Source organism: Hippocampus bargibanti, linkage group LG03 (assembly GCF_051943395.1).
Source record: "Hippocampus bargibanti isolate YZ-2025 linkage group LG03, ASM5194339v1, whole genome shotgun sequence".
NCBI classification, from domain to species: Eukaryota; Metazoa; Chordata; class Actinopteri; order Syngnathiformes; family Syngnathidae; genus Hippocampus; species Hippocampus bargibanti.
This window is the reverse complement of record NC_142736.1, coordinates 30,084,850-30,095,036: the sequence shown is the minus strand read 5'-3', so window position 1 is coordinate 30,095,036 and position 10,187 is coordinate 30,084,850. Positions and strand designations below refer to the sequence as shown.

The window sequence follows — 10,187 nt, the reverse complement described above, 5'->3', positions numbered from 1 at the left end:
CACAAATAACTCGCACAAGCCATCTGGTACACTTGATGCAAAAAGCTATCAACCCAGTTAAACAGAACACAATTGATGAGGAACTAGGTAAAATTAGCGCAGAGAATGGCAGTGAATGGCAGTGAATGAGTTAATGTTCTGTATTAACAGATGCGAAATGAACAGTGTGAAAGTGGCGACTGACAACATTAAAATGATGACCTCTTGCCTTCAATCAGTTCTTTGGGAATAGCAAAACGTTTCTGTCAAAAAGTAGAAGCCATTTTTTTACAAACAGAAAGGGACTAAAGCCTGACTGACCGTCATCATCCATCCATTAATAGCGTCACATGACAGCTTCCCCATTTTTTATTTTTTTTGCAACATCTCATGAATCTACGTGAGCCTGCAAACAGGTCAAAACCTTTGTCTCTCGTATCACCCCCTTCGTTCCATCTCATCATCCATAATTCATCGTCGGCTGTGTTCTCACGCCGACGGCAAGCGCCTAGAAGGGCCGCAGCGGCATAAAGCTGCCGACTGCCAATACGGCGTCATGCTTGGAATTGCAATGTCCGAAGCCCTAGTTTCCATCCATCACGCGTGGCCTGTCCGCGTATGCCTCAAATAATATTCAAAGGCCGCGCCGTAAATTCTCACTGTGTTGGTGGGTAATGGGATGTAATTACGTCTCAGGAACAGGAAGCGTGGCTGAGCATTCTGCTGTGAAGTGAGTGGACACAATGTATGAAGTGGACTCCAGACGAGGAGGAGGAAGAAGAAGAGGAGGAGGAGGAGGAGGTTGATTATAGGAGGAAGAAGGGCCTTGTCTTTGGTGGCGGTAGAGAAACCGGGTGGGAATGCCTCCTCAGCATTCCCACAACAAGAATTGTAGACACACCCTTCTGTGTGGAAAAGCCTTGAGGGTATCAACCAGTGCAAGCTGCAGGTTTTTATTATTATTATTAATTTGCCAGGTCGGGGCAACCTCGAAGCGCAGACTAAAAAAAAAAAAAAAAAAAAAAAGATGAGGAAGAGTGAAAGAGGGCAAACATGTGCTGTTAAGTGCAAGCAGGCTGCGGCGTGACATGTTTGCAGTCTTGTCCTCTTCAGATGTTTGGCCTGCGCCGATTCACTTCAAACGCTTTGCTGATAGCCTCCCCGTCTTTCTCCTTGACTATTCATTCCTTGTTCACCGAGGTTGCATCCATGTTAACATGACAATTTATTATTATTTTTTTAATCCACTTTTGTTGTGCTCTTATTGTTTTTGTTGATGATATTTCCGTTCAAAGGGAGAACTAAAAAAGGTTTTCCAAGTTTTCCAGGTGATCTGAAAAGCTATTCTGACACTTCCTATGAGTCCGTAAAACTGTTAAATGGACTTATTCTCTCATTCCATGTGATGTCGGTGCTGTTTCTTCAGAATGGGCAAAATGGGGAAAAAGCTGTAAACATGTAATACTTCACTGAAACTGTAAAAAAATGCTAGGTTGATTGTGTCCTCATATATATATATATACAGTGATATCATGGTTTACTACGAACCCCTTGGCTCACGAACTTTTCGGTTTACGAACGTTAAATTTATGAAAATTTATCAAAATTTAACCTTGGCATATGAACTATTTTTCGGGATACACACGGAGCGCCACAATGAGTGATATGTCGTTTGTGAACGAGCTTGTTCTCCAAACAAGAAAATGGCAGCCGACTTGTTTTTGTCCTCTATTCCCCACCCCCAGTCTTCGGTTAAAGCCACGTGATTGGTCAAGAATGCAACAGTGAAGGGGGGCATTAAATAGACAGGCAGACGACAGAGATAGAGAGTGAGACAATGGATAGGAATCAGTGAAATTTGGACTCGTTTCAACTGTGATAGTTCAAAGGCAGAGTGTGGACTGCAAGGTTAAAATATCCCTTCAATCAGGCTCCACAAATAACCCGCACAAGCCATCTGTACACTTGATGCAAAAAAGCTATCAATCCAGCTAAACAGAACACAATTGATGAGGAACTAGGTAAATTATCGCAGAGAGAGCACCTACAAGGGATCATTCCTCAAGATGGGGAAAGAAGAAGGCTACGTTCCTCATCAAGTGTTTAATGCTGAGGAAACCGGCCACTCATTCTATCAAGCCATCGACCATCACAAAGGTAAATAAAATGACTTCATTATACAGTACAGTTTATTTCTTTAATTACAGTCCTTATGGAATGTGACTCGCCTTCCAAACAGCAATTACCTCCCACCGACCTCCCCCGACCTCCTCCCACCCCATTTCATCAAGCCTTCAACGACCATCACAAAGGTAAATAAAATGACTTTATTATACAGTGTACAGTGCAGTGTATTTCTTTCATTACAATACAATAGCACATCCATTATACATAAAATAAGGTATCTTTTGTGTAGTTTTACGGCTTATTTAGTAGAAAATTATGTTTTATGGGGACCTGGGAACTGATTAATCTCATTTTAATGGTTTCCGATGGGAAATTAATGTTTGGGATACACACTTCACCTTACACTGTCTGGGAACCAATTAAGTTCGTAAGCCAACGTATCACTGTGTATACATATATACACTGTATATACATTTTTATTTTTTTAACTTGTCAATAGTCACCTGAAAATTACTGAAATTGTGATTTTAATTTAAATAAAAATGTATATGTTTGACTTGGTTCATCAGTGCAGGATTTGACCATTCATACAAAATTGTGCTGCTGAAAAATGTCATATTTGAAAAGGTTATAGTTGAAATGTGCTCAGACTCTTTAATCCCGCATTGGCAATTCCGTCCATCCCAGAATAATAACAGAGTCAAAACCAATTTTTGAGGCAAAAGTGAGGCTTCCACTATGTTGCTACCTTTGAATATAGAAAATGACGGCTTGACTCTGTCTCATGTTAACTGTTGTCATAACAACAGTGACTCCGTAAAAAAAAAATATCAAAAGCGACGAATAAACAACCTGGCTAACGTCATATTTTTCAGGCACTAAAATACTCCCTCTAAAACTGGAAATCTTGTTAAATGGCATGTGTGCCAATGTGGGCAGCCATCACTTCCTTTCCTGGATGTATTTAGCATGGCAGCGCTTGCGTGATGGCCTGTGATGAGATTTGATCCACCATGCTGGATGATCCTCACCTGATATCCTGCGTCGAGGCAGATGCTTAAGCAGGTTAACGTCTAAGTCTTAAAGAGGCAAGAACACCTTGCTACATGTTACCCTCCCGCAACGCAGTGAAACGGCGGCTAAGCTGGCATTAAAGTTCAGCAACACGCCCTGTGGGAGTGACGGCATGCGAGGATCCCGTCATTTCAGTAATGGGTTTGATCAAAGAAATCCAAAATCAAATCATTGATGAATTTGTGGTGGGCAAGATGTAAATAATATAATAATAACTATTTTTGACTTTCCTTAAATGTAAACCGGAACCCAGAGGTGGAGAGGAACACCAAAATACATCAAGTCCTTCACTGTTCACTGGCGGTCCTTTCATGACGTCACGTACGGACTCGTCACCAACTCAAAAACAAAACTTCCTGAATATTCAGAGTGAGTCTTAAAACGTAAAATTAGCTATATGCGGTGGAATTTTATTAAAATATGCCCAGTAGAAGTCATTTGAAACCATTTTACAAATTATGGACACAACTTGTCTGGAGACATCGGTTGTCCTTTAAATGTGTAAGATACTGTATGGTTATATTTCAATACTGCATGAATGATTGTTTTATTTATTTATTTATTTATTTATTTACACATTTATTTATTTCTAATAATAATAATAATAATAATAATAATAATAATAATAATAATAATAAAAATAATAATACATTTTATTTTAAGCGCCTTTCAAAGCTCTCAAGGACACTTTACAGTCACAGACAAGCATATATACTATAATAAATGAAATACAATTCCAAATAGAATACAATATTAATATTAATATTAATAATACTAATATCAATAATAATAATATTATTAATAATAATAATAATACATTACATTTAAAGCGCCTTTCAAAGCTCTCAAGGACACTACAGTCACAGACAAGCATAGGTACGATAACAAATAAAATATAATCACAAATACAATAATAATAAAATACAATTATACATAGAAACAAGAGATAGAGCTCCATAGAAAATGCTATTTTAAATAGGTGGTTTTTTTTAGATGGGATTTGAAGGTGGGAAGAGAACTGATGTTACGAAAGTTGAGAGGAAGTGAGTTCCAGAGTTTGGGGGCAGAGCAGCTGAAAGCTCTGTCCCCCATCGTGCTGAGACGGGCAGGGGGGCACACAGAGGTGGAGGGAGGAAGAGGATCTGAGGGAACGAGAGGGAATGGAAATTTGAAGAAGGTCAGACACGTATGGGAGGGCAAGGTTATGGATAGCTTTAAATGTATAAAGAAGAATTTGGAATTTTCTGTATTTATTCATTTGAGTATTTATTTGTGTATTCATTGATGAATTTATGCATTTGTTTATTTATGTGTTTATTTGTATATTTTGTATTAGGTGTATTTGTTTATGTTTTTGTTTATATATTTATGTATGTATTTCTTTGTGTTTATTTAAGTATGTATGCATTTATTTATGTATTTGTTTGTGTTTATTTATTTATCTATTTGGTCGTATTTTGGTTTATTTATTTATTCACATATTTATTTAAATTAAAATCACAACTTCAGTAATTTTCAGGTGACTGTTGACAAGTTCAAAAAATAATACAATTTATGTAAATTAATATGACATTATTTAATCTTTCAAGGACAGCATGGGATGGGTTTTCTTCGGGTACTCTGGTTTCTTCCCACATTCCCCAAACTTGTGTCAGATGAATGGAACAGTCTAAATTGTCAATAGATGTGATTGTGTTTGCGAGTGTTTTCTTGAATGTGTGCATTCCGATTAGCTGGCAACTAATTTGGGGTGTACCCCGCCTGCTGCTGGAAGATCGCTGGGATAGACTCGAGTACGCCGGTGTGTGGATACATTAATGGATATTTGCACTCGTATCGTTGGCTTTTAGTCCCCCCCAAAAAAACGCTGTTCATTCGGCAACATTTACCAGCCCGTGGGCGCATTGTGAAATTTTAAGGGAAGTATCATTTGTTTCCAGTTTCCTCAGCCTGCTCTAAGCGTTGACTTGCGTTGATTTATGGCCTTTCAAGACACAACCACATCAGAGAGAGGAATAATTAGAAGGCTCGAAAATGCTACAGTTTAGGGCTGTTGTAATGAAATTTGTAGGCCCCTTAGCTGTATTTTTCTAGGGTGGAGTTCAGGGCGAATGAGGGGGCAGATAAGGTGAGTACTTTACATTGCAATTTTCTTCTCACTTTGTTGTGGATTACCTTTAAATGTATCAAGTAGGAATTATCCAATGTTACATTATTATTATTATTATTATTATTATTATATATGATTCTTTCCAGAATGTGACAATAATTAATGGCTGCCACTGCTCACCTGCACACAAAAAAAATTCTTATCCCGTGTCTGTAAAGTGCCGTTGAGAGTTTTGAAAGGCACTTATAAACTAAATGTATTATTATTATTATTATTATTATTATTATTATTATTATTATTATTATTATTATTTCAGTGTTGAAGTAGTGAATTGGGTTGCGTCAGATGTCCCATTGACTAGTCGCTGAATAGTCATTTTCTATTTAAGTGTCTTCTATAATCGGATTGGATGTCCCATTATTCGTCTCGCAGTGGATACATTTACATTTCACAGCAGAAAAGTTCTGAAAGGCGGAGGAAAGGAAAGAAAGAAGTCGAAAAACAAAATACTGGAACTGCTGGAAAGGCAGCCACTCTCGCGGCGACATCTTGAAGTCAAAAGAACAAAAGAAAACAAATAATATGACAACACAAAGACACAGTCATTCATTCTTCAGCACTTTCTGTACCCTGTTTGTGACTATGAAATAATAATAATAATAATAATAAATGTAATTCAAATCCCATTTCAAAACCCACCTATTTAAAATCGCATTTTCCGTGTAGCTCTTTCTCTTGTTTCTATTTATAATTGTATTTTATTGATTGTATTCTATTTCTGATTGTATTTTATTTATTATAGTACCTATGCTTGTCTGAAAAATTGGATTCATACATTGTAAATAGAACAGCCATCTTATGTAGAGTAAATGCAGTTACATATCACATATGCTTTATACTGTATTTTTATACTTTGCACGATGTACAGTTCTTTTTATGAAATATCTTTGTGCAGTTGTACAGCTCAGTCCTCTGTCAATTTGTTTGCACATGCAATACTTAGTGTTTTTCTTTTTAACCGCCCCCCCCCCAATCCCTTTCAATTTTGCTGCTGTAGATTGCAAATTTCCCCACTGTGGGACTATTAAAAACTTTATGATTCAGATGACCAACAATGGGCAGCTCAGACAGGGATTTTTTTTCAATCTCACCGATTTACCAAAACTGTGCATTCATAAACCAAACTAAATGTACTTATATTAGGGATATGATGGTCTTATTTCATTACGCATGCTCATCATCTGTTGCAAGAATTGCTGAGCCTACTCCTCGAGCGCAAAAAGAGATTAATGACTCATTAACCTCATTGCGGAATAGAAAGGTCTGTCAACACAGTAAAAATCATATTCTTATTTATGTATTTATGTACGTATTTATTTATGTATGTATGTATGTATGTATGTATGTATGTATGTATGTATGTATGTATGTATGTATGTATGTATGTATGTATTTATTCATTCATTCATTCATTCATTCATGCATTCATTTACGTATTTATGGATTTATTTATTACTTCATTTATTTATTTTTAATGTATTCATTAATGCATTTATGTATTTATGCATTTATGTATTTATTTATTTGTGTATGTATGCATGTATGTATGCATGCATGCGTGTATATATGTATGTATGTATGTATGTATGTATTTATTTATTTGCATATTTATGTATTTATTTTTAATGTATTAATTAATGTATTTATTTATTTGCATATTTATGTATTTATTTTTAATGTATTAATTAATGTATTTATTTATTTGCATATTTATGTATTTATTTTTAATGTATTAATTAATGTATTTATGCATTTATGAATTTATTTATGTATTCATGCATTTATGTATTTATTTAGGTATTTATTTATGTATTTTAGACTAAGGCTTGTGGCAAACGTGAGTGTACACCGTGGAATGGCCGCCAGCTAAATGCGGGGTAGATAAATTGTGGACATAAAAGCATTCACACACACACATTCACACATCTGTAGTCTATCATAAAACATGTTTTGAGAAAAAAAATATCTTCGCCATCTTCTTAAAAAGTCATTTGCAGGATCATCTCAATTTGGCCAACATGTCTTCACGGTGAATAGATGTATCGCCATTATCAAGCAACAATTAGTGGGCAGCTGAGCGCCGCAAAGCAGTGCGAGGAGTTCCAAAGCCCAACTCGGGGTTCGGCTGGCTTCCAGGGTGGAGGCGGAGGTGGCAGCACGGAGCAATGGGGAAGTGCTGAAGCACCCCCAACCCACAGCTGCTTGGGTTCTCCATTCTATTTTCTCAAAGTACTTATCGCAAGTGAAATGACTATGTCAGATAAGGCAGAAAGGGAAAAACAACAACAACAAAAAAAGCGGCCATTACCCACCGCCAAACAACTATAATCTCGCGGATGCCATCAGAATCAAAGCTGTTTCTATTTGCCGTTGATATTGTTATTGTGTTGCACAGACGTCGCCAAGAGTACTTGAAAGTTTATGTTTTGTTCCCGGGCCATGCAACATTTACACAAGAGCACAAATGTCCAAACATTTTGAAAAACACATGTTTGTTGTGGGTGTTTCAAAATACATTTTTGCATAGAAAAGTCTTTCTTTTTGGGTCAAACAGTGTTAAGTTTAACTTCCCCAAAATTCAACATTTATTCTACATTTTTGAATAAACAAAGTTTAAAATTTAATTAGAATCAGTTTTAATAATAATAATAATAATAATAATAATAATAATAATAATAATAATAATAATAATACATTTCATTTTAAGCGCCTTTCAAAGCTCTCAAGGGCTTTAAAAGCTCTCAAGGGTCATAAAATACAATCACAAATAGAATACAATAAATAAAATATAGTTATAAATAGAAACAAGAGAAAGAGCTACACAGAAAATGTGATAATAATGTATAACATAAAATTAATTCAATTTAAGAAAATAAATCAGAATTAATTTAACTCATTCACTGCCATTCACCAATATATTTGGTAATTGAAAATATGATGTAGGGTGAACCCGAATGAGTTCGGGTTTGTTTTTTTATTGCTTCAGTGCCGATAAAGCACTGGCCAAACGCCTGGCAATGTTTTTCAGTTCCACAAGGTGCAGCATTTCCCTTTTTTCATGTTAGAGCTTTGTTCCAGCTTCAGCTGTTGTTAAAGTGCTATATAAACCAATATTTATATATTGCATCGTATTTTGGACAGTCACCCACATTTCAAGCTCATATAACTCCCATATAATTTAGGAATGAACTCGTTTTTTCTGATGAAAGTAGAGAGTCTAAGGTTTCTTATGCTGAATTGAATTTGTTGTGCCCCATAACAGATGAAAGTTATTGTATTTCATGTTAGATTAGGTAGTCTTATTTTGTCACCCCTTTGACAAAATAAGTTATTCCATGTCATTTTGAGGCAACATTGGGGGAAAATCTCTCACCTAAAAAAAAGGCACAAAATGGCGACCTCCTGTGGCCACAGGCTGATAAATTCCTTATATGGCGCTTGGACACCCTCTTCTGGCGGCTTTTGGGTGCAACACGAGGTCCCTAGACAACACAAGTACAGCAAAATACATTGACGTGATGGGCCGCTACAACGTGTCTTTTTTACAGTCAAGGGGGATCCTTTAGTGACGTCACGTACGGACTCCAACTTAAAAACAAGACTTCCTGAATATTCAGTGTGAGTCTTAAAATGTAAAATATAGCTATATGCGGTGGAATCTTTGTAAAATACGCTCAGTAGAAGTCATTTGAAGCCATTTTACAAATTATGGACACAACTTGTCCGGAGACGTCGGTTGTCCTTTAAGTGTCTTGTAACCTTTTACTGCATGGTGTTTTTATTTTAAATTTTAGAAAATGTCTATTTGTAAAAATGTCCCCCAGTTCTATCGATTGTCATCTCAGGATCAGGCTCAGCATAAAGACTACAATTGGCTACTAACTCGATGCTTGATGCCAACAGTGTTAAGGAGGCACGCAGTCAAGGCAGGTGAGCTCAGGACAGGAAGGGCGGAGTCAGGTATTAGACATCCACAGGAGATCAAGTTAAACATCACAGATGTGCTTTTCCTTCAATCCTTACACGATAAGCAGTGGACATGTCCCAACATGGACCGAAGTTGGATGTATGTAAAATGTAATTGCTGAAGAAATTGTGTAACATCCCCAAAATATCTTTCCAAAAACAAACAAAAGTTGCTTACTCCTTCCAACATGCCAAAGCAACAGGCAGCCCTGCGACCTCTAAACATCATGACATGTCAAACCACAAACACAAACAACGCCACGAGAACAATTTATATTTGCTGACAGTCAGTAAAGTCACATATTTCATAAGAGAAGAAACTGAGGTCAGCACAGTGGAGAATGCAGAGCGAAAGTAAGGCACGGGCAGAATAAGCAAACATTAGCCTGTGCGTTTAGTTTATACAGTGATACCTCAGCTTACTAACTTAATTGGTTCCCAAAAAGTGTGTGTATGGCGAAAAGTGTGTCTTCCAAACATTAATTTCCCATTGGAAACCATTACAAATGAGAATAATCCGTTTCTAGGTCCCCATAAAACCTAATTTTCTACTAAATAAGCCTTAAAACTACACAAAATATACCTTATTTTATGTATAATAAATGTGCTATTGTATTGTAATTAAAGAAATAAACTATACTGTATAATAAAGTAGTTTTATTGACCTTTGTGATGGTCGTTGATGTAGTTGCCTCTTGATATCCGAGTGAAGTTGCCGTGCTTTCTCGGCGATAATACCTTCACTCAATGTACCCTGCTAGCTTTTCGTGAATCCAAATCAACAAAAGTTTTTCAACCTCTTCTATTGCTTGAGACTGTTGCTTAGACAACACAGAAACACCATTAATAGCTTCCTTGTTCTTAAGGATGG

At 36.4% G+C, this 10,187-nt stretch overlaps 1 long non-coding RNA gene across 4 annotated transcripts in view; it reads left to right on the top strand.

Annotated features, from left to right (window-relative positions):
* The first annotated feature begins 5,139 nt into the window (after nt 1-5,139).
* Nucleotides 5,140-10,187, top strand: part of LOC148900928 (uncharacterized) — a 34,454-nt gene continuing 29,406 nt past the window's right edge. For all 4 annotated transcript variants that reach the window (XR_016114552.1, XR_016114551.1, XR_016114550.1 and 1 more), the window contains exon 1: nt 5,140-5,308. This is a non-coding gene — a long non-coding RNA (uncharacterized LOC148900928). The remainder of the gene's footprint in view (nt 5,309-10,187) is intronic.